The sequence below is a fragment of the Phyllobates terribilis genome, unplaced genomic scaffold, assembly GCF_046119375.1.
Source record: "Phyllobates terribilis strain yellow unplaced genomic scaffold, ASM4611937v1 Scaffold_2__4_contigs__length_985480577, whole genome shotgun sequence".
In the NCBI taxonomy this organism is placed as follows: domain Eukaryota; kingdom Metazoa; phylum Chordata; class Amphibia; order Anura; family Dendrobatidae; genus Phyllobates; species Phyllobates terribilis.
Genome location: NW_027362762.1, coordinates 434,995,029 through 435,019,374, shown reverse-complemented (window position 1 = coordinate 435,019,374; position 24,346 = coordinate 434,995,029). Strand labels below are relative to the sequence as shown.

Genomic DNA, 24,346 nt, shown 5'->3' with positions numbered 1-24,346 from the left:
TTTGTAAGGTGGAAAAACACTTAGGTTTTTAGTTTAGTGGTTTAATTCCTTAACAACCTAAGGTGGTTTGCACCTTAATGACCAGGCTAGTTTTTACATTTCAGACCACTGTCACTTTATGAGGTAATTACTCTGGAACGCTTCAACGGATCCCCCTTGATTCTGAGTTTGTTTTTTCGTGACATATTGTACTTCATGATTGCGGTAAAATTTCTTCAATATCACTTGCGTTTATTTGTGAAAAAAACGGAAATTTGGCGAAAATTTTGCAATTTTCAAAATTTGAATTTTTATGCCCTTAAATCAGAGAGATATGTCACACAAAATAGTTAATAAATAACATTTCCCACATGTTTACTTTACATCAGCACAATTTTGGAACCAAAATTTTTTTTTGTTATGGAGCTACAAGGGTTAAAAGTTGACCAGCGATTTCTCATTTTTCCAATAAAATTTACAAAGCCATTTTTCTAGGGATCACATCACATTTGAAGTCACTTTGAGAGGTCTTTATGACAGAAAATACCCAAAAGTGTCACCATTCTAAAAACTGCACCCCTCAAGGTGCTCAAAACCACATTCAAGAACTCTATTAACCCTTCAGGTGCTTCACAGGAATTTTTGGAATGTGGAAGAAAAAAATGAACGTTTAACTTTTTTCACAAAAATGTTACTTTAGATCCATTTTTTTTATTTTCGCAGGGGTAACAGGAAAAAATGGACCCCAAAATTTGTTGTGAAATTTCCCCTGGGCACGCAGATACCCCATATGTGGGGAAAAACCACTGTTTGGGCGCACGGCAGGGCTCGGAAGGGAAGGAGCGCCATTTGAATTTTCAATTGTAAAATTTGCTTGAATAATTAGCGGACGCCATGTTGCGTTTGGAGAGCCCCTGATGTGCCTAAACAGTGGAAACCCCCCACAAGTGACCCCATTTTGGAAACTAGACCCCCCTGGGAACTTATCTAGATGGGTGGTGAGCATTTTGAACACCCAGGTGCTTCACAAATTTATCCGTAAAAATGAAAAAGTATTTTTTTTTCCAGTTTTTCATTTTTATGAATCAATTTGTGAAGCACCTGGGGGTTCCAAGTGCTCACTATGCCACTAGATAGGTGCCTTGGGGGGTCTAGTTTCCAAAATGGGGTCACTTGTGGGGGAGCTCCAATGTTTAGGCACACAGGGGCTCTCCAAACGCGACATGGTGTCCGCTAACAAATTGGAACCATGTCGCATTTGGAGAGCCCCTGTGTGTCTAAACATTGGAGCTCCCCCATATGTGACCCCATTTTGGAAACTAGACCCCCCAAGGCACCTATCTAGATGCATAGTGAGCACTTGGAACCCCTAGGTGCGTCACAAATTGATTCGTAAAAATTAAAAAGTTTTTTTTTTTCCACTTTTTCATTTTTACGAATCAATTTGTGAAGCACCTGGGGGTTTTATAGGTCAGTTCGTTCCGGACGCGGCGATACCAAATATATGTACTTTTATTCTTTGTTTGCTTTTTTTTCATAATAATATTTATTGATGGGTACATTTTATTTTTATTTTTGGTGGATTATTTTTTTTATTTTTTTTTTAAATATTTTTTTTACATTTTTTTTTACATTTTTTTTCACTTTCTGAGAGTTTTTACACTTTTTTACTTTATCCCACTCTAGGACTTTAACTTTTTTTATTCTGGTCGCCTGCACAGCATAGGGATAGAGCACCATCCCTGTGCTATGCAGGCAGTCAGCGCTGCACAGTGAGAACATTGTGTGGTCATGCACTGCGCATGACCAAACAATGTTCCTGCTGCCTGGTGACCCGGATGTTGTCATGACGACATCGGGTCGTCATGGCAACACCCGGGAAGCCGCGGCAGACAGCGCTGGAGGCCGGAAGAGGAGGTGAGTATATCGATCACCTCTCCTTGCCACCACAATGCTGCGATCGACTTTGATCGCAGCATTGCGGGGGTTAATGTGCCGGGAGCGGTGCGGGACCGCTCCCTGCACATAGTACCGTGTGTCAGCTGTGACAATCAGCTGACACCCGGCGGCGATCGCGCCCGCACAGCCTGTGTGCGCGCGCAATCACGATGACGTACTAATACGGGTCAGGCTCTTAAAGCCCAGGGCACTGACGCGTATTAATACGCCATGGGCTGTAAAGGGGTTAAAGAGTGAACAATGAGTCCCATATTGCAGTTCTGACCAGTGTCAGCATTTCCATATATCCCAGTGATTCTGAGATTGTTATTTTGTGACACATATTTCATGTTAGTGGTACATTTTGGCTCTTATGATTTGTGTTTATTTATGAAAATGTCAAAAAATTGACAATAAATTTGGTATTGTCACAATTTTCAAACCTTGGATTTTTATGCCCTTAAACCAGATGGTTACATCACACAAATAGTTAATAAATAACATTTCCCACCTCTGCTTTACATCAGCATCATTTTTTAAATATATATTTTTTTATAACAAGTTAGAAGGTTTAAAAGCACATTCAAAAAGTTTATTAACCCTCCAGACTCTACCCAGGAATGTGGAAGGAAAAAAATGAACATTTAAATTGTTTCCACAAAAATGTTGTTTTGCTCCAAATGTTTAATTTTCACAAGGGTAACATGAGAAAATGGACTATAGAATTTGTTTTGCAATTTCACCTGAGTGTTCCGATACCCCATATGTGGGGGAAAACTACTGTTTGGGTGCACGGCAGGGTTTGGAATGGAAGGAGCACCGTTTGACTTTTGGAGCGCAAAATTGGCTGAAATACATAGGTGACCCTATGTCACATTTGCAGAACCCCTGATGTGCATTAAGAGTGGAAATCCCTCACAAGTGACCCCATTTTGGAAACTTCACCCCTCAAGGAACTTATCCAGATGTGTAGTGAGCACCTTGAACCCACAGGGTTTTTTTGTTGTTGTGGATCATCTTGTCATGATATGTAGATTATGTAGGAGGAGCTACAAGCTCAGAGAGTTTCCCATTGACTGATTGATGTGACATATGCAGATTAGGGCTAGAGACATCTGTGATCTGGAGGATTATGGGGCCATTATACAAGTATAGACGCTTCTGTAGGGTCATTATGTGTCAGGTGTGAATGTCTCCCTAATGTTACACACAGGGCCCTATCACTCGGAGGACATTACGGGCAGGAAGAGGTTAAGACTATACTTTCAGGGATCATTTCTATAGTGTGTAACTTGAGAAATGTGCTCTAAAGTGTCCAAACTCCCCAACCACAAGGAGGAGCTGTAGTGATCTCTCCTGAGCGTGAAGTGAGCTCTCAGTTCTGCTTCATTGCAGGGGCTGATTGCTGGTGATGATTGTTCTCCTTCTCTGTTACAGAGAGGTTGGAGGTGGAGATCACAGGCTGAGTGGTTGGGTTTATGTAATGTAAGAAGAAGAGATACAATGGTTTTTGTTTTGGATTTTGTCTTCACAGCATTGTTTGTAAGGTGGAAAAACACTTAGGTTTTTAGTTTAGTGGTTTAATTCCTTAACAACCTAAGGTGGTTTGCACCTTAATGACCAGGCTAGTTTTTACATTTCAGACCACTGTCACTTTATGAGGTAATTACTCTGGAACGCTTCAACGGATCCCCCTTGATTCTGAGTTTGTTTTTTCGTGACATATTGTACTTCATGATTGCGGTAAAATTTCTTCAATATCACTTGCGTTTATTTGTGAAAAAAACGGAAATTTGGCGAAAATTTTGCAATTTTCAAAATTTGAATTTTTATGCCCTTAAATCAGAGAGATATGTCACACAAAATAGTTAATAAATAACATTTCCCACATGTTTACTTTACATCAGCACAATTTTGGAACCAAAATTTTTTTTTGTTATGGAGCTACAAGGGTTAAAAGTTGACCAGCGATTTCTCATTTTTCCAATAAAATTTACAAAGCCATTTTTCTAGGGATCACATCACATTTGAAGTCACTTTGAGAGGTCTTTATGACAGAAAATACCCAAAAGTGTCACCATTCTAAAAACTGCACCCCTCAAGGTGCTCAAAACCACATTCAAGAACTCTATTAACCCTTCAGGTGCTTCACAGGAATTTTTGGAATGTGGAAGAAAAAAATGAACGTTTAACTTTTTTCACAAAAATGTTACTTTAGATCCATTTTTTTTATTTTCGCAGGGGTAACAGGAAAAAATGGACCCCAAAATTTGTTGTGAAATTTCCCCTGGGCACGCAGATACCCCATATGTGGGGAAAAACCACTGTTTGGGCGCACGGCAGGGCTCGGAAGGGAAGGAGCGCCATTTGAATTTTCAATTGTAAAATTTGCTTGAATAATTAGCGGACGCCATGTTGCGTTTGGAGAGCCCCTGATGTGCCTAAACAGTGGAAACCCCCCACAAGTGACCCCATTTTGGAAACTAGACCCCCCTGGGAACTTATCTAGATGGGTGGTGAGCATTTTGAACACCCAGGTGCTTCACAAATTTATCCGTAAAAATGAAAAAGTATTTTTTTTTCCAGTTTTTCATTTTTATGAATCAATTTGTGAAGCACCTGGGGGTTCCAAGTGCTCACTATGCCACTAGATAGGTGCCTTGGGGGGTCTAGTTTCCAAAATGGGGTCACTTGTGGGGGAGCTCCAATGTTTAGGCACACAGGGGCTCTCCAAACGCGACATGGTGTCCGCTAACAAATTGGAACCATGTCGCATTTGGAGAGCCCCTGTGTGTCTAAACATTGGAGCTCCCCCATATGTGACCCCATTTTGGAAACTAGACCCCCCAAGGCACCTATCTAGATGCATAGTGAGCACTTGGAACCCCTAGGTGCGTCACAAATTGATTCGTAAAAATTAAAAAGTTTTTTTTTTTCCACTTTTTCATTTTTACGAATCAATTTGTGAAGCACCTGGGGGTTTTATAGGTCAGTTCGTTCCGGACGCGGCGATACCAAATATATGTACTTTTATTCTTTGTTTGCTTTTTTTTCATAATAATATTTATTGATGGGTACATTTTATTTTTATTTTTGGTGGATTATTTTTTTTATTTTTTTTTTAAATATTTTTTTTACATTTTTTTTTACATTTTTTTTCACTTTCTGAGAGTTTTTACACTTTTTTACTTTATCCCACTCTAGGACTTTAACTTTTTTTATTCTGGTCGCCTGCACAGCATAGGGATAGAGCACCATCCCTGTGCTATGCAGGCAGTCAGCGCTGCACAGTGAGAACATTGTGTGGTCATGCACTGCGCATGACCAAACAATGTTCCTGCTGCCTGGTGACCCGGATGTTGTCATGACGACATCGGGTCGTCATGGCAACACCCGGGAAGCCGCGGCAGACAGCGCTGGAGGCCGGAAGAGGAGGTGAGTATATCGATCACCTCTCCTTGCCACCACAATGCTGCGATCGACTTTGATCGCAGCATTGCGGGGGTTAATGTGCCGGGAGCGGTGCGGGACCGCTCCCTGCACATAGTACCGTGTGTCAGCTGTGACAATCAGCTGACACCCGGCGGCGATCGCGCCCGCACAGCCTGTGTGCGCGCGCAATCACGATGACGTACTAATACGGGTCAGGCTCTTAAAGCCCAGGGCACTGACGCGTATTAATACGTCATGGGCTGTAAAGGGGTTAAAGAGTGAACAATGAGTCTCATATTGCAGTTCTGACCAGTGTCAGCATTCCCATATATCCCAGTGATTCTGAGATTGTTATTTTGTGACACATATTTCATGTTAGTGGTACATTTTGGCTCTTATGATTTGTGTTTATTTATGAAAATGTCAAAAAATTGACAATAAATTTGGTATTGTCACAATTTTCAAACCTTGGATTTTTATGCCCTTAAACCAGATGGTTACATCACACAAATAGTTAATAAATAACATTTCCCACCTCTGCTTTACATCAGCATCATTTTTTAAATATATATTTTTTTTATAACAAGTTAGAAGGTTTAAAAGCACATTCAAAAAGTTTATTAACCCTCCAGACTCTACCCAGGAATGTGGAAGGAAAAAAATGAACATTTAAATTGTTTCCACAAAAATGTTGTTTTGCTCCAAATGTTTAATTTTCACAAGGGTAACATGAGAAAATGGACTATAGAATTTGTTTTGCAATTTCACCTGAGTGTTCCGATACCCCATATGTGGGGGAAAACTACTGTTTGGGTGCACGGCAGGGTTTGGAATGGAAGGAGCACCGTTTGACTTTTGGAGCGCAAAATTGGCTGAAATACATAGGTGACCCTATGTCACATTTGCAGAACCCCTGATGTGCATTAAGAGTGGAAATCCCTCACAAGTGACCCCATTTTGGAAACTTCACCCCTCAAGGAACTTATACAGATGTGTAGTGAGCACCTTGAACCCACAGGGTTTTTTTGTTGTTGTGGATCATCTTGTCATGATATGTAGATTATGTAGGAGGAGCTACAAGCTCAGAGAGTTTCCCATTGACTGATTGATGTGACATATGCAGATTAGGGCTAGAGACATCTGTGATCTGGAGGATTATGGGGCCATTATACAAGTATAGACGCTTCTGTAGGGTCATTATGTGTCAGGTGTGAATGTCTCCCTAATGTTACACACAGGGCCCTATCACTCGGAGGACATTACGGGCAGGAAGAGGTTAAGACTATACTTTCAGGGATCATTTCTATAGTGTGTAACTTGAGAAATGTGCTCTAAAGTGTCCAAACTCCCCAACCACAAGGAGGAGCTGTAGTGATCTCTCCTGAGCGTGAAGTGAGCTCTCAGTTCTGCTTCATTGCAGGAGCTGATTGCTGGTGATGATCGTTCTCCTTCTCTGTTACAGAGAGGGTGGAGGGGGAGATCACAGGCTGAGTGGTTGGGTTTATGTAATGTAAGAAGAAGAGATACAATGGTTTTTGTTTTGGATTTTGTCTTCACAGCATTGTTTGTAAGGTGGAAAAACACTTAGGTTTTTAGTTTAGTGGTTTAATTCCTTAACAACCTAAGGTGGTTTGCACCTTAATGACCAGGCTAGTTTTTACATTTCAGACCACTGTCACTTTATGAGGTAATTACTCTGGAACGCTTCAACGGATCCCCCTTGATTCTGAGTTTGTTTTTTCGTGACATATTGTACTTCATGATTGCGGTAAAATTTCTTCAATATCACTTGCGTTTATTTGTGAAAAAAACGGAAATTTGGCGAAAATTTTGCAATTTTCAAAATTTGAATTTTTATGCCCTTAAATCAGAGAGATATGTCACACAAAATAGTTAATAAATAACATTTCCCACATGTTTACTTTACATCAGCACAATTTTGGAACCAAAATTTTTTTTTGTTATGGAGCTACAAGGGTTAAAAGTTGACCAGCGATTTCTCATTTTTCCAATAAAATTTACAAAGCCATTTTTCTAGGGATCACATCACATTTGAAGTCACTTTGAGAGGTCTTTATGACAGAAAATACCCAAAAGTGTCACCATTCTAAAAACTGCACCCCTCAAGGTGCTCAAAACCACATTCAAGAACTCTATTAACCCTTCAGGTGCTTCACAGGAATTTTTGGAATGTGGAAGAAAAAAATGAACGTTTAACTTTTTTTCACAAAAATGTTACTTTAGATCCATTTTTTTTATTTTCGCAGGGGTAACAGGAAAAAATGGACCCCAAAATTTGTTGTGAAATTTCCCCTGGGCACGCAGATACCCCATATGTGGGGAAAAACCACTGTTTGGGCGCACGGCAGGGCTCGGAAGGGAAGGAGCGCCATTTGAATTTTCAATTGTAAAATTTGCTTGAATAATTAGCGGACGCCATGTTGCATTTGGAGAGCCCCTGATGTGCCTAAACAGTGGAAACCCCCCACAAGTGACCCCATTTTGGAAACTAGACCCCCCTGGGAACTTATCTAGATGGGTGGTGAGCATTTTGAACACCCAGGTGCTTCACAAATTAATCCGTAAAAATGAAAAAGTATTTTTTATCCAGTTTTTCATTTTTATGAATCAATTTGTGAAGCACCTGGGGGTTCCAAGTGCTCACTATGCCACTAGATAGGTGCCTTGGGGGGTCTAGTTTCCAAAATGGGGTCACTTCTGGGGGAGCTCCAATGTTTAGGCACACAGGGGCTCTCCAAACGCGACATGGTGTCCGCTAACAAATTGGAACCATGTCGCATTTGGAGAGCCCCTGTGTGTCTAAACATTGGAGCTCCCCCATATGTGACCCCATTTTGGAAACTAGACCCCCCAAGGCACCTATCTAGATGCATAGTGAGCACTTGAAACCCCTAGGTGCGTCACAAATTGATTCGTAAAAATTAAAAAGTTTTTTTTTTTCCACTTTTTCATTTTTACGAATCAATTTGTGAAGCACCTGGGGGTTTTATAGGTCAGTTCGTTCCGGACGCGGCGATACCAAATATATGTACTTTTATTCTTTGTTTGCTTTTTTTTCATAATAATATTTATTGATGGGTACATTTTATTTTTATTTTTGGTGGATTATTTTTTTTATTTTTTTTTAAATATTTTTTTTACATTTTTTTTTACATTTTTTTTCACTTTCTGAGAGTTTTTACACTTTTTTACTTTGTCCCACTCTGGGACATTAACTTTTTTTATTCTGATCGCCTGCACAGCATAGGGATGGAGCACCATCCCTGTGCTATGCAGGCAGTCAGCGCTGCACAGTGAGAACATTGTGTGGTCATGCACTGCGCATGACCAAACAATGTTCCTGCTGCCTGGTGACCCGGATGTTGTCATGACGACATCGGGTCGTCATGGCAACACCCGGGAAGCCGCGGCAGACAGCGCTGGAGGCCGGAAGAGGAGGTGAGTATATCGATCACCTCTCCTTGCCACCACAATGCTGCGATCGACTTCGATCGCAGCATTGCGGGGGTTAATGTGCCGGGAGCGGTGCGGGACCGCTCCCTGCACATAGTACCGTGTGTCAGCTGTGACAATCAGCTGACACCCGGCGGCGATCGCGCCCGCACAGCCTGTGTGCGCGCGCAATCACGATGACGTACTAATACGGGTCAGGCTCTTAAAGCCCAGGGCACTGACGCGTATTAATACGCCATGGGCTGTAAAGGGGTTAAAGAGTGAACAATGAGTCTCATATTGCAGTTCTGACCAGTGTCAGCATTCCCATATATCCCAGTGATTCTGAGATTGTTATTTTGTGACACATATTTCATGTTAGTGGTACATTTTGGCTCTTATGATTTGTGTTTATTTATGAAAATGTCAAAAAATTGACAATAAATTTGGTATTGTCACAATTTTCAAACCTTGGATTTTTATGCCCTTAAACCAGATGGTTACATCACACAAATAGTTAATAAATAACATTTCCCACCTCTGCTTTACATCAGCATCATTTTTTAAATATATATTTTTTTATAACAAGTTAGAAGGTTTAAAAGCACATTCAAAAAGTTTATTAACCCTCCAGACTCTACCCAGGAATGTGGAAGGAAAAAAATGAACATTTAAATTGTTTCCACAAAAATGTTGTTTTGCTCCAAATGTTTAATTTTCACAAGGGTAACATGAGAAAATGGACTATAGAATTTGTTTTGCAATTTCACCTGAGTGTTCCGATACCCCATATGTGGGGGAAAACTACTGTTTGGGTGCACGGCAGGGTTTGGAATGGAAGGAGCACCGTTTGACTTTTGGAGCGCAAAATTGGCTGAAATACATAGGTGACCCTATGTCACATTTGCAGAACCCCTGATGTGCATTAAGAGTGGAAATCCCTCACAAGTGACCCCATTTTGGAAACTTCACCCCTCAAGGAACTTATCCAGATGTGTAGTGAGCACCTTGAACCCACAGGGTTTTTTTGTTGTTGTGGATCATCTTGTCATGATATGTAGATTATGTAGGAGGAGCTACAAGCTCAGAGAGTTTCCCATTGACTGATTGATGTGACATATGCAGATTAGGGCTAGAGACATCTGTGATCTGGAGGATTATGGGGCCATTATACAAGTATAGACGCTTCTGTAGGGTCATTATGTGTCAGGTGTGAATGTCTCCCTAATGTTACACACAGGGCCCTATCACTCGGAGGACATTACGGGCAGGAAGAGGTTAAGACTATACTTTCAGGGATCATTTCTATAGTGTGTAACTTGAGAAATGTGCTCTAAAGTGTCCAAACTCCCCAACCACAAGGAGGAGCTGTAGTGATCTCTCCTGAGCGTGAAGTGAGCTCTCAGTTCTGCTTCATTGCAGGGGCTGATTGCTGGTGATGATCGTTCTCCTTCTCTGTTACAGAGAGGGTGGAGGTGGAGATCACAGGCTGAGTGGTTGGGTTTATGTAATGTAAGAAGAAGAGATACAATGGTTTTTGTTTTGGATTTTGTCTTCACAGCATTGTTTGTAAGGTGGAAAAACACTTAGGTTTTTAGTTTAGTGGTTTAATTCCTTAACAACCTAAGGTGGTTTGCACCTTAATGACCAGGCTAGTTTTTACATTTCAGACCACTGTCACTTTATGAGGTAATTACTCTGGAACGCTTCAACGGATCCCCCTTGATTCTGAGTTTGTTTTTTCGTGACATATTGTACTTCATGATTGCGGTAAAATTTCTTCAATATCACTTGCGTTTATTTGTGAAAAAAACGGAAATTTGGCGAAAATTTTGCAATTTTCAAAATTTGAATTTTTATGCCCTTAAATCAGAGAGATATGTCACACAAAATAGTTAATAAATAACATTTCCCACATGTTTACTTTACATCAGCACAATTTTGGAACCAAAATTTTTTTTTGTTATGGAGCTACAAGGGTTAAAAGTTGACCAGCGATTTCTCATTTTTCCAATAAAATTTACAAAGCCATTTTTCTAGGGATCACATCACATTTGAAGTCACTTTGAGAGGTCTTTATGACAGAAAATACCCAAAAGTGTCACCATTCTAAAAACTGCACCCCTCAAGGTGCTCAAAACCACATTCAAGAACTCTATTAACCCTTCAGGTGCTTCACAGGAATTTTTGGAATGTGGAAGAAAAAAATGAACGTTTAACTTTTTTTCACAAAAATGTTACTTTAGATCCATTTTTTTTATTTTCGCAGGGGTAACAGGAAAAAATGGACCCCAAAATTTGTTGTGAAATTTCCCCTGGGCACGCAGATACCCCATATGTGGGGAAAAACCACTGTTTGGGCGCACGGCAGGGCTCGGAAGGGAAGGAGCGCCATTTGAATTTTCAATTGTAAAATTTGCTTGAATAATTAGCGGACGCCATGTTGCATTTGGAGAGCCCCTGATGTGCCTAAACAGTGGAAACCCCCCACAAGTGACCCCATTTTGGAAACTAGACCCCCCTGGGAACTTATCTAGATGGGTGGTGAGCATTTTGAACACCCAGGTGCTTCACAAATTAATCCGTAAAAATGAAAAAGTATTTTTTATCCAGTTTTTCATTTTTATGAATCAATTTGTGAAGCACCTGGGGGTTCCAAGTGCTCACTATGCCACTAGATAGGTGCCTTGGGGGGTCTAGTTTCCAAAATGGGGTCACTTCTGGGGGAGCTCCAATGTTTAGGCACACAGGGGCTCTCCAAACGCGACATGGTGTCCGCTAACAAATTGGAACCATGTCGCATTTGGAGAGCCCCTGTGTGTCTAAACATTGGAGCTCCCCCATATGTGACCCCATTTTGGAAACTAGACCCCCCAAGGCACCTATCTAGATGCATAGTGAGCACTTGAAACCCCTAGGTGCGTCACAAATTGATTCGTAAAAATTAAAAAGTTTTTTTTTTTCCACTTTTTCATTTTTACGAATCAATTTGTGAAGCACCTGGGGGTTTTATAGGTCAGTTCGTTCCGGACGCGGCGATACCAAATATATGTACTTTTATTCTTTGTTTGCTTTTTTTTCATAATAATATTTATTGATGGGTACATTTTATTTTTATTTTTGGTGGATTATTTTTTTTATTTTTTTTTAAATATTTTTTTTACATTTTTTTTTACATTTTTTTTCACTTTCTGAGAGTTTTTACACTTTTTTACTTTGTCCCACTCTGGGACATTAACTTTTTTTATTCTGATCGCCTGCACAGCATAGGGATGGAGCACCATCCCTGTGCTATGCAGGCAGTCAGCGCTGCACAGTGAGAACATTGTGTGGTCATGCACTGCGCATGACCAAACAATGTTCCTGCTGCCTGGTGACCCGGATGTTGTCATGACGACATCGGGTCGTCATGGCAACACCCGGGAAGCCGCGGCAGACAGCGCTGGAGGCCGGAAGAGGAGGTGAGTATATCGATCACCTCTCCTTGCCACCACAATGCTGCGATCGACTTCGATCGCAGCATTGCGGGGGTTAATGTGCCGGGAGCGGTGCGGGACCGCTCCCTGCACATAGTACCGTGTGTCAGCTGTGACAATCAGCTGACACCCGGCGGCGATCGCGCCCGCACAGCCTGTGTGCGCGCGCAATCACGATGACGTACTAATACGGGTCAGGCTCTTAAAGCCCAGGGCACTGACGCGTATTAATACGCCATGGGCTGTAAAGGGGTTAAAGAGTGAACAATGAGTCTCATATTGCAGTTCTGACCAGTGTCAGCATTCCCATATATCCCAGTGATTCTGAGATTGTTATTTTGTGACACATATTTCATGTTAGTGGTACATTTTGGCTCTTATGATTTGTGTTTATTTATGAAAATGTCAAAAAATTGACAATAAATTTGGTATTGTCACAATTTTCAAACCTTGGATTTTTATGCCCTTAAACCAGATGGTTACATCACACAAATAGTTAATAAATAACATTTCCCACCTCTGCTTTACATCAGCATCATTTTTTAAATATATATTTTTTTATAACAAGTTAGAAGGTTTAAAAGCACATTCAAAAAGTTTATTAACCCTCCAGACTCTACCCAGGAATGTGGAAGGAAAAAAATGAACATTTAAATTGTTTCCACAAAAATGTTGTTTTGCTCCAAATGTTTAATTTTCACAAGGGTAACATGAGAAAATGGACTATAGAATTTGTTTTGCAATTTCACCTGAGTGTTCCGATACCCCATATGTGGGGGAAAACTACTGTTTGGGTGCACGGCAGGGTTTGGAATGGAAGGAGCACCGTTTGACTTTTGGAGCGCAAAATTGGCTGAAATACATAGGTGACCCTATGTCACATTTGCAGAACCCCTGATGTGCATTAAGAGTGGAAATCCCTCACAAGTGACCCCATTTTGGAAACTTCACCCCTCAAGGAACTTATCCAGATGTGTAGTGAGCACCTTGAACCCACAGGGTTTTTTTGTTGTTGTGGATCATCTTGTCATGATATGTAGATTATGTAGGAGGAGCTACAAGCTCAGAGAGTTTCCCATTGACTGATTGATGTGACATATGCAGATTAGGGCTAGAGACATCTGTGATCTGGAGGATTATGGGGCCATTATACAAGTATAGACGCTTCTGTAGGGTCATTATGTGTCAGGTGTGAATGTCTCCCTAATGTTACACACAGGGCCCTATCACTCGGAGGACATTACGGGCAGGAAGAGGTTAAGACTATACTTTCAGGGATCATTTCTATAGTGTGTAACTTGAGAAATGTGCTCTAAAGTGTCCAAACTCCCCAACCACAAGGAGGAGCTGTAGTGATCTCTCCTGAGCGTGAAGTGAGCTCTCAGTTCTGCTTCATTGCAGGGGCTGATTGCTGGTGATGATCGTTCTCCTTCTCTGTTACAGAGAGGGTGGAGGTGGAGATCACAGGCTGAGTGGTTGGGTTTATGTAATGTAAGAAGAAGAGATACAATGGTTTTTGTTTTGGATTTTGTCTTCACAGCATTGTTTGTAAGGTGGAAAAACACTTAGGTTTTTAGTTTAGTGGTTTAATTCCTTAACAACCTAAGGTGGTTTGCACCTTAATGACCAGGCTAGTTTTTACATTTCAGACCACTGTCACTTTATGAGGTAATTACTCTGGAACGCTTCAACGGATCCCCCTTGATTCTGAGTTTGTTTTTTCGTGACATATTGTACTTCATGATTGCGGTAAAATTTCTTCAATATCACTTGCGTTTATTTGTGAAAAAAACGGAAATTTGGCGAAAATTTTGCAATTTTCAAAATTTGAATTTTTATGCCCTTAGATCAGAGAGATATGTCACACAAAATAGTTAATAAATAACATTTCCCACATGTTTACTTTACATCAGCACAATTTTGGAACCAAAATTTTTTTTTGTTATGGAGCTACAAGGGTTAAAAGTTGACCAGCGATTTCTCATTTTTCCAATAAAATTTACAAAGCCATTTTTCTAGGGATCACATCACATTTGAAGTCACTTTGAGAGGTCTTTATGACAGAAAATACCCAAAAGTGTCACCATTCTAAAAACTGCACCCCTCAAGGTGCTCAAAACCACATTCAAGAACTCTATTAACCCTTCAGGTGCTTCACAGGAATTTTTGGAATGTGGAAGAAAAAAATGAACATTTAACTTTTTTCACAAAAATGTTACTTTAGATCCATTTTTTTTATTTTCGCAGGGGTAACAGGAAAAAATGGACCCCAAAATTTGTTGTGAAATTTCCCCTGGGCACGCAGATACCCCATATGTGGGGAAAAACCACTGTTTGGGCGCACGGCAGGTCTCGGAAGGGAAGGAGCGCCATTTGAATTTTCAATTGTAAAATTTGCTTGAATAATTAGCGGACGCCATGTTGCGTTTGGAGAGCCCCTGATGTGCCTAAACAGTGGAAACCCCCCACAAGTGACCCCATTTTGGAAACTAGACCCCCCTGGGAACTTATCTAGATGGGTGGTGAGCATTTTGAACACCCAGGTGCTTCACAAATTTATCCGTAAAAATGAAAAAGTATTTTTTTTTCCAGTTTTTCATTTTTATGAATCAATTTGTGAAGCACCTGGGGGTTCCAAGTGCTCACTATGCCACTAGATAGGTGCCTTGGGGGGTCTAGTTTCCAAAATGGGGTCACTTGTGGGGGAGCTCCAATGTTTAGGCACACAGGGGCTCTCCAAACGCGACATGGTGTCCGCTAACAAATTGGAACCATGTCGCATTTGGAGAGCCCCTGTGTGTCTAAACATTGGAGCTCCCCCATATGTGACCCCATTTTGGAAACTAGACCCCCCAAGGCACCTATCTAGATGCATAGTGAGCACTTGGAACCCCTAGGTGCGTCACAAATTGATTCGTAAAAATTAAAAAGTTTTTTTTTTTCCACTTTTTCATTTTTACGAATCAATTTGTGAAGCACCTGGGGGTTTTATAGGTCAGTTCGTTCCGGACGCGGCGATACCAAATATATGTACTTTTATTCTTTGTTTGCTTTTTTTTCATAATAATATTTATTGATGGGTACATTTTATTTTTATTTTTGGTGGATTCTTTTTTTTATTTTTTTTTTTAAATATTTTTTTTACATTTTTTTTTACATTTTTTTTCACTTTCTGAGAGTTTTTACACTTTTTTACTTTATCCCACTCTGGGACTTTAACTTTTTTTATTCTGGTCGCCTGCACAGCATAGGGATGGAGCACCATCCCTGTGCTATGCAGGCAGTCAGCGCTGCACAGTGAGAACATTGTGTGGTCATGCACTGCGCATGACCAAACAATGTTCCTGCTGCCTGGTGACCCGGATGTTGTCATGACGACATCGGGTCGTCATGGCAACACCCGGGAAGCCGCGGCAGACAGCGCTGGAGGCCGGAAGAGGAGGTAAGTATATCGATCACCTCTCCTTGCCACCACAATGCTGCGATCGACTTTGATCGCAGCATTGCGGGGGTTAATGTGCCGGGAGCGGTGCGGGACCGCTCCCTGCACATAGTACCGTGTGTCAGCTGTGACAATCAGCTGACACCCGGCGGCGATCGCGCCCGCACAGCCTGTGTGCGCGCGCAATCACGATGACGTACTAATACGGGTCAGGCTCTTAAAGCCCAGGGCACTGACGCGTATTAATACGCCATGGGCTGTAAAGGGGTTAAAGAGTGAACAATGAGTCTCATATTGCAGTTCTGACCAGTGTCAGCATTTCCATATATCCCAGTGATTCTGAGATTGTTATTTTGTGACACATATTTCATGTTAGTGGTACATTTTGGCTCTTATGATTTGTGTTTATTTATGAAAATGTCAAAAAATTGACAATAAATTTGGTATTGTCACAATTTTCAAACCTTGGATTTTTATGCCCTTAAACCAGATGGTTACATCACACAAATAGTTAATAAATAACATTTCCCACCTCTGCTTTACATCAGCATCATTTTTTAAATATATATTTTTTTATAACAAGTTAGAAGGTTTAAAAGCACATTCAAAAAGTTTATTAACCCTCCAGACTCTACCCAGGAATGTGGAAGGAAAAAAATGAACATTTAAATTGTTTCCACAAAAATGTTGTTTTGCTCCAAATGTTTAATTTTCACAAGGGTAACATGAGAAAATGGACTATAGAATTTGTTTTGCAATTTCACCTGAGTGTTCCGATACCCCATATGTGGGGGAAAACTACTGTTTGGGTGCACAGCAGGGTTTGGAATGGAAGGAGCACCGTTTGACTTTTGGAGCGCAAAATTGGCTGAAATACATAGGTGACCCTATGTCACATTTGCAGAACCCCTGATGTGCATTAAGAGTGGAAATCCCTCACAAGTGACCCCATTTTGGAAACTTCACCCCTCAAGGAACTTATCCAGATGTGTAGTGAGCACCTTGAACCCACAGGGTTTTTTTGTTGTTGTGGATCATCTTGTCATGATATGTAGATTATGTAGGAGGAGCTACAAGCTCAGAGAGTTTCCCATTGACTGATTGATGTGACATATGCAGATTAGGGCTAGAGACATCTGTGATCTGGAGGATTATGGGGCCATTATACAAGTATAGACGCTTCTGTAGGGTCATTATGTGTCAGGTGTGAATGTCTCCCTAATGTTACACACAGGGCCCTATCACTCGGAGGACATTACGGGCAGGAAGAGGTTAAGACTATACTTTCAGGGATCATTTCTATAGTGTGTAACTTGAGAAATGTGCTCTAAAGTGTCCAAACTCCCCAACCACAAGGAGGAGCTGTAGTGATCTCTCCTGAGCGTGAAGTGAGCTCTCAGTTCTGCTTCATTGCAGGAGCTGATTGCTGGTGATGATCGTTCTCCTTCTCTGTTACAGAGAGGGTGGAGGGGGAGATCACAGGCTGAGTGGTTGGGTTTATGTAATGTAAGAAGAAGAGATACAATGGTTTTTGTTTTGGATTTTGTCTTCACAGCATTGTTTGTAAGGTGGAAAAACACTTAGGTTTTTAGTTTAGTGGTTTAATTCCTTAACAACCTAAGGTGGTTTGCACCTTAATGACCAGGCTAGTTTTTACATTTCAGACCACTGTCACTTTATGAGGTAATTACTCTGGAACGCTTCAACGGATCCCCCTTGATTCTGAGTTTGTTTTTTCGTGACATATTGTACTTCACGATTGCGGTAAAATTTCTTCAATATCACTTGCGTTTATTTGTGAAAAAAACGGAAATTTGGCGAAAATTTTGCAATTTTCAAAATTTGAATTTTTATGCCCTTAAATCAGAGAGATATGTCACACAAAATAGTTAATAAATAACATTTCCCACATGTTTACTTTACATCAGCACAATTTTGGAACCAAAATTTTTTTTTGTTATGGAGCTACAAGGGTTAAAAGTTGACCAGCGATTTCTCATTTTTCCAATAAAATTTACAAAGCCATTTTTCTAGGGACCACATCACATTTGAAGTCACTTTGAGAGGTCTTTATGACAGAAAATACCCAAAAGTGACACCATTCTAAAAACTGCACCCCTCAAGGTGCTCAAAACCACATTCAAGAACTTTATTAACCCTTCAGGTGCTTCACAGGAATTTTTGGAATGTGGAAGAAAAAAATGAACGTTTAACTTTTTTCACAAAAATGTTAATTTAGACCCATTTTTTTTTATTTTCGCAGGGGTAACAGGAAAAAATGGACCCCAAAATTTGTTGTGAAATTTCCCCTGGGCACGCAGATACCCCATATGTGGGGAAAAAACACTGTTTGGGCGCACGGCAGGGCTCGGAAGGGAAGGAGCGCCATTTGAATTTTCAATTGTAAAATTTGCTTGAATAATTAGCGGACGCCATGTTGCATTTGGAGAGCCCCTGATGTGCCTAAACAGTGGAAACCCCCCACAAGTGACCCCATTTTGGAAACTAGACCCCCCTGGGAACTTATCTAGATGGGTGGTGAGCATTTTGAACACCCAGGTGCTTCACAAATTAATCCGTAAAAATGAAAAAGTATTTTTTATCCAGTTTTTCATTTTTATGAATCAATTTGTGAAGCACCTGGGGGTTCCAAGTGCTCACTATGCCACTAGATAGGTGCCTTGGGGGGTCTAGTTTCCAAAATGGGGTCACTTGTGGGGGAGCTCCAATGTTTAGGCACACAGGGGCTCTCCAAACGCGACATGGTGTCCGCTAACAAATTGGAACCATGTCGCATTTGGAGAGCCCCTGTGTGTCTAAACATTGGAGCTCCCCCATATGTGACCCCATTTTGGAAACTAGACCCCCCAAGGCACCTATCTAGATGCATAGTGAGCACTTGAAACCCCTAGGTGCTTCACAAATTGATTCGTAAAAATTAAAAAGTTTTTTTTTTTCCACTTTTTCATTTTTACGAATCAATTTGTGAAGCACCTGGGGGTTTTATAGGTCAGTTCGTTCCGGACGCGGCGATACCAAATATATGTACTTTTATTCTTTGTTTGCTTTTTTTTCATAATAATATTTATTGATGGGTACATTTTATTTTTATTTTTGGTGGATTATTTTTTTTATTTTTTTTTAAATATTTTTTTTACATTTTTTTTTACATTTTTTTTCACTTTCTGAGAGTTTTTACACTTTTTTACTTTGTCCCACTCTGGGACATTAACTTTTTTTATTCTGATCGCCTGCACAGCATAGGGATGGAGCACCATCCCTGTGCTATGCAGGCAGTCAGCGCTGCACAGTGAGAACATTGTGTGGTCATGCACTGCGCATGACCAAACAATGTTCCTGCTGCCTGGTGACCCGGATGTTGTCATGACGACATCGGGTCTTCATGGCAACACCCGGGAAGCCGCGGCAGACAGCGCTGGAGGCCGGAAGAGGAGGTGAGTATATCGATCACCTCTCCTTGCCACCACAATGCTGCGATCGACTTTGATCGCAGCATTGCGGGGGTTAATGTGCCGGGAGCGGTGCGGGACCGCTCCCTGCACATAGTACCGTGTGTCAGCTGTGACAATCAGCTGACACCCGGCGGCGATCGCGCCCGCACAGCCTGTGTGCGCGCGCAATCACGATGACGTACTAATACGGGTCAGGCTCTTAAAGCCCAGGGCACTGACGCGTATTAATACGCCATGGGCTGTAAAGGGGTTAAAGAGTGAACAATGAGTCCCATATTGCAGTTCTGACCAGTGTCAGCATTTCCATATATCCCAGTGATTCTGAGATTGTTATTTTGTGACACATATTTCATGTTAGTGGTACATTTTGGCTCTTATGATTTGTGTTTATTTATGAAAATGTCAAAAAATTGACAATAAATTTGGTATTGTCACAATTTTCAAACCTTGGATTTTTATGCCCTTAAACCAGATGGTTACATCACACAAATAGTTAATAAATAACATTTCCCACCTCTGCTTTACATCAGCATCATTTTTTAAATATATATTTTTTTATAACAAGTTAGAAGGTTTAAAAGCACATTCAAAAAGTTTATTAACCCTCCAGACTCTACCCAGGAATGTGGAAGGAAAAAAATGAACATTTAAATTGTTTCCACAAAAATGTTGTTTTGCTCCAAATGTTTAATTTTCACAAGGGTAACATGAGAAAATGGACTATAGAATTTGTTTTGAAATTTCACCTGAGTGTTCCGATACCCCATATGTGGGGGAAAACTACTGTTTGGGTGCACGGCAGGGTTTGGAATGGAAGGAGCACCGTTTGACTTTTGGAGCGCAAAATTGGCTGAAATACATAGGTGACCCTATGTCACATTTGCAGAACCCCTGATGTGCATTAAGAGTGGAAATCCCTCACAAGTGACCCCATTTTGGAAACTTCACCCCTCAAGGAACTTATCCAGATGTGTAGTGAGCACCTTGAACCCACAGGGTTTTTTTGTTGTTGTGGATCATCTTGTCATGATATGTAGATTATGTAGGAGGAGCTACAAGCTCAGAGAGTTTCCCATTGACTGATTGATGTGACATATGCAGATTAGGGCTAGAGACATCTGTGATCTGGAGGATTATGGGGCCATTATACAAGTATAGACGCTTCTGTAGGGTCATTATGTGTCAGGTGTGAATGTCTCCCTAATGTTACACACAGGGCCCTATCACTCGGAGGACATTACGGGCAGGAAGAGGTTAAGACTATACTTTCAGGGATCATTTCTATAGTGTGTAACTTGAGAAATGTGCTCTAAAGTGTCCAAACTCCCCAACCACAAGGAGGAGCTGTAGTGATCTCTCCTGAGCGTGAAGTGAGCTCTCAGTTCTGCTTCATTGCAGGAGCTGATTGCTGGTGATGATCGTTCTCCTTCTCTGTTACAGAGAGGGTGGAGGGGGAGATCACAGGCTGAGTGGTTGGGTTTATGTAATGTAAGAAGAAGAGATACAATGGTTTTTGTTTTGGATTTTGTCTTCACAGCATTGTTTGTAAGGTGGAAAAACACTTAGGTTTTTAGTTTAGTGGTTTAATTCCTTAACAACCTAAGGTGGTTTGCACCTTAATGACCAGGCTAGTTTTTACATTTCAGACCACTGTCACTTTATGAGGTAATTACTCTGGAACGCTTCAACGGATCCCCCTTGATTCTGAGTTTGTTTTTTCGTGACATATTGTACTTCACGATTGCGGTAAAATTTCTTCAATATCACTTGCGTTTATTTGTGAAAAAAACGGAAATTTGGCGAAAATTTTGCAATTTTCAAAATTTGAATTTTTATGCCCTTAAATCAGAGAGATATGTCACACAAAATAGTTAATAAATAACATTTCCCACATGTTTACTTTACATCAGCACAATTTTGGAACCAAAATTTTTTTTTGTTATGGAGCTACAAGGGTTAAAAGTTGACCAGCGATTTCTCATTTTTCCAATAAAATTTACAAAGCCATTTTTCTAGGGACCACATCACATTTGAAGTCACTTTGAGAGGTCTTTATGACAGAAAATACCCAAAAGTGACACCATTCTAAAAACTGCACCCCTCAAGGTGCTCAAAACCACATTCAAGAACTTTATTAACCCTTCAGGTGCTTCACAGGAATTTTTGGAATGTGGAAGAAAAAAATGAACGTTTAACTTTTTTCACAAAAATGTTAATTTAGACCCATTTTTTTTTATTTTCGCAGGGGTAACAGGAAAAAATGGACCCCAAAATTTGTTGTGAAATTTCCCCTGGGCACGCAGATACCCCATATGTGGGGAAAAAACACTGTTTGGGCGCACGGCAGGGCTCGGAAGGGAAGGAGCGCCATTTGAATTTTCAATTGTAAAATTTGCTTGAATAATTAGCGGACGCCATGTTGCATTTGGAGAGCCCCTGATGTGCCTAAACAGTGGAAACCCCCCACAAGTGACCCCATTTTGGAAACTAGACCCCCCTGGGAACTTATCTAGATGGGTGGTGAGCATTTTGAACACCCAGGTGCTTCACAAATTAATCCGTAAAAATGAAAAAGTATTTTTTATCCAGTTTTTCATTTTTATGAATCAATTTGTGAAGCACCTGGGGGTTCCAAGTGCTCACTATGCCACTAGATAGGTGCCTTGGGGGGTCTAGTTTCCAAAATGGGGTCACTTGTGGGGGAGCTCCAATGTTTAGGCACACAGGGGCTCTCCAAACGCGACATGGTGTCCGCTAACAAATTGGAACCATGTCGCATTTGGAGAGCCCCTGTGTGTCTAAACATTGGAGCTCCCCCATATGTGACCCCATTTTGGAAACTAGACCCCCCAAGGCACCTATCTAGATGCATAGTGAGCACTTGAAACCCCTAGGTGCTTCACAAATTGATTCGTAAAAATTAAAAAGTTTTTTTTTTTCCACTTTTTCATTTTTACGAATCAATTTGTGAAGCACCTGGGGGTTTTATAGGTCAGTTCGTTCCGGACGCGGCGATACCAAATATATGTACTTTTATTCTTTGTTTGCTTTTTTTTCATAATAATATTTATTGATGGGTACATTTTATTTTTATTTTTGGTGGATTATTTTTTTTATTTTTTTTTAAATATTTTTTTTACATTTTTTTTTACATTTTTTTTCACTTTCTGAGAGTTTTTACACTTTTTTACTTTGTCCCACTCTGGGACATTAACTTTTTTTATTCTGATCGCCTGCACAGCATAGGGATGGAGCACCATCCCTGTGCTATGCAGGCAGTCAGCGCTGCACAGTGAGAACATTGTGTGGTCATGCACTGCGCATGACCAAACAATGTTCCTGCTGCCTGGTGACCCGGATGTTGTCATGACGACATCGGGTCTTCATGGCAACACCCGGGAAGCCGCGGCAGACAGCGCTGGAGGCCGGAAGAGGAGGTGAGTATATCGATCACCTCTCCTTGCCACCACAATGCTGCGATCGACTTTGATCGCAGCATTGCGGGGGTTAATGTGCCGGGAGCGGTGCGGGACCGCTCCCTGCACATAGTACCGTGTGTCAGCTGTGACAATCAGCTGACACCCGGCGGCGATCGCGCCCGCACAGCCTGTGTGCGCGCGCAATCACGATGACGTACTAATACGGGTCAGGCTCTTAAAGCCCAGGGCACTGACGCGTATTAATACGCCATGGGCTGTAAAGGGGTTAAAGAGTGAACAATGAGTCCCATATTGCAGTTCTGACCAGTGTCAGCATTTCCATATATCCCAGTGATTCTGAGATTGTTATTTTGTGACACATATTTCATGTTAGTGGTACATTTTGGCTCTTATGATTTGTGTTTATTTATGAAAATGTCAAAAAATTGACAATAAATTTGGTATTGTCACAATTTTCAAACCTTGGATTTTTATGCCCTTAAACCAGATGGTTACATCACACAAATAGTTAATAAATAACATTTCCCACCTCTGCTTTACATCAGCATCATTTTTTAAATATATATTTTTTTATAACAAGTTAGAAGGTTTAAAAGCACATTCAAAAAGTTTATTAACCCTCCAGACTCTACCCAGGAATGTGGAAGGAAAAAAATGAACATTTAAATTGTTTCCACAAAAATGTTGTTTTGCTCCAAATGTTTAATTTTCACAAGGGTAACATGAGAAAATGGACTATAGAATTTGTTTTGAAATTTCACCTGAGTGTTCCGATACCCCATATGTGGGGGAAAACTACTGTTTGGGTGCACGGCAGGGTTTGGAATGGAAGGAGCACCGTTTGACTTTTGGAGCGCAAAATTGGCTGAAATACATAGGTGACCCTATGTCACATTTGCAGAACCCCTGATGTGCATTAAGAGTGGAAATCCCTCACAAGTGACCCCATTTTGGAAACTTCACCCCTCAAGGAACTTATCCAGATGTGTAGTGAGCACCTTGAACCCACAGGGTTTTTTTGTTGTTGTGGATCATCTTGTCATGATATGTAGATTATGTAGGAGGAGCTACAAGCTCAGAGAGTTTCCCATTGACTGATTGATGTGACATATGCAGATTAGGGCTAGAGACATCTGTGATCTGGAGGATTATGGGGCCATTATACAAGTATAGACGCTTCTGTAGGGTCATTATGTGTCAGGTGTGAATGTCTCCCTAATGTTACACACAGGGCCCTATCACTCGGAGGACATTACGGGCAGGAAGAGGTTAAGACTATACTTTCAGGGATCATTTCTATAGTGTGTAACTTGAGAAATGTGCTCTAAAGTGTCCAAACTCCCCAACCACAAGGAGGAGCTGTAGTGATCTCTCCTGAGCGTGAAGTGAGCTCTCAGTTCTGCTTCATTGCAGGGGCTGATTGCTGGTGATGATTGTTCTCCTTCTCTGTTACAGAGAGGGTGGAGGTGGAGATCACAGGCTGAGTGGTTGGGTTTATGTAATGTAAGAAGAAGAGATACAATGGTTTTTGTTTTGGATTTTGTCTTCACAGCATTGTTTGTAAGGTGGAAAAACACTTAGGTTTTTAGTTTAGTGGTTTAATTCCTTAACAACCTAAGGTGGTTTGCACCTTAATGACCAGGCTAGTTTTTACATTTCAGACCACTGTCACTTTATGAGGTAATTACTCTGGAACGCTTCAACGGATCCCCC

The 24,346-nt window shown here is 41.0% G+C and overlaps 7 non-coding genes across 7 annotated transcripts; all 7 read left to right on the top strand.

The window, feature by feature from the left end:
- Window positions 1-3,170: 3,170 nt before the first annotated feature.
- On the top strand, window positions 3,171-3,388 carry LOC141253501 (small nucleolar RNA U3). Its single transcript, XR_012314589.1, has one exon. It is a non-coding gene; the product is annotated as a small nucleolar RNA U3 (small nucleolar RNA).
- Window positions 3,389-6,627: 3,239 nt separating this feature from the next.
- On the top strand, window positions 6,628-6,845 carry LOC141257061 (small nucleolar RNA U3). Its single transcript, XR_012317998.1, has one exon. It is a non-coding gene; the product is annotated as a small nucleolar RNA U3 (small nucleolar RNA).
- A 3,237-nt stretch (window positions 6,846-10,082) lies between these two features.
- On the top strand, window positions 10,083-10,300 carry LOC141253365 (small nucleolar RNA U3). The gene has a single exon (XR_012314457.1). It is a non-coding gene; the product is annotated as a small nucleolar RNA U3 (small nucleolar RNA).
- Window positions 10,301-13,537: 3,237 nt separating this feature from the next.
- On the top strand, window positions 13,538-13,755 carry LOC141253354 (small nucleolar RNA U3). Its single transcript, XR_012314446.1, has one exon. It is a non-coding gene; the product is annotated as a small nucleolar RNA U3 (small nucleolar RNA).
- A 3,239-nt stretch (window positions 13,756-16,994) lies between these two features.
- LOC141257050 (small nucleolar RNA U3) lies at window positions 16,995-17,212 on the top strand. The gene has a single exon (XR_012317987.1). It is a non-coding gene; the product is annotated as a small nucleolar RNA U3 (small nucleolar RNA).
- Window positions 17,213-20,449: 3,237 nt separating this feature from the next.
- On the top strand, window positions 20,450-20,667 carry LOC141257039 (small nucleolar RNA U3). The gene has a single exon (XR_012317976.1). It is a non-coding gene; the product is annotated as a small nucleolar RNA U3 (small nucleolar RNA).
- A 3,237-nt stretch (window positions 20,668-23,904) lies between these two features.
- Window positions 23,905-24,122, top strand: LOC141253422 (small nucleolar RNA U3). The gene has a single exon (XR_012314512.1). It is a non-coding gene; the product is annotated as a small nucleolar RNA U3 (small nucleolar RNA).
- Window positions 24,123-24,346: the final 224 nt, after the last annotated feature.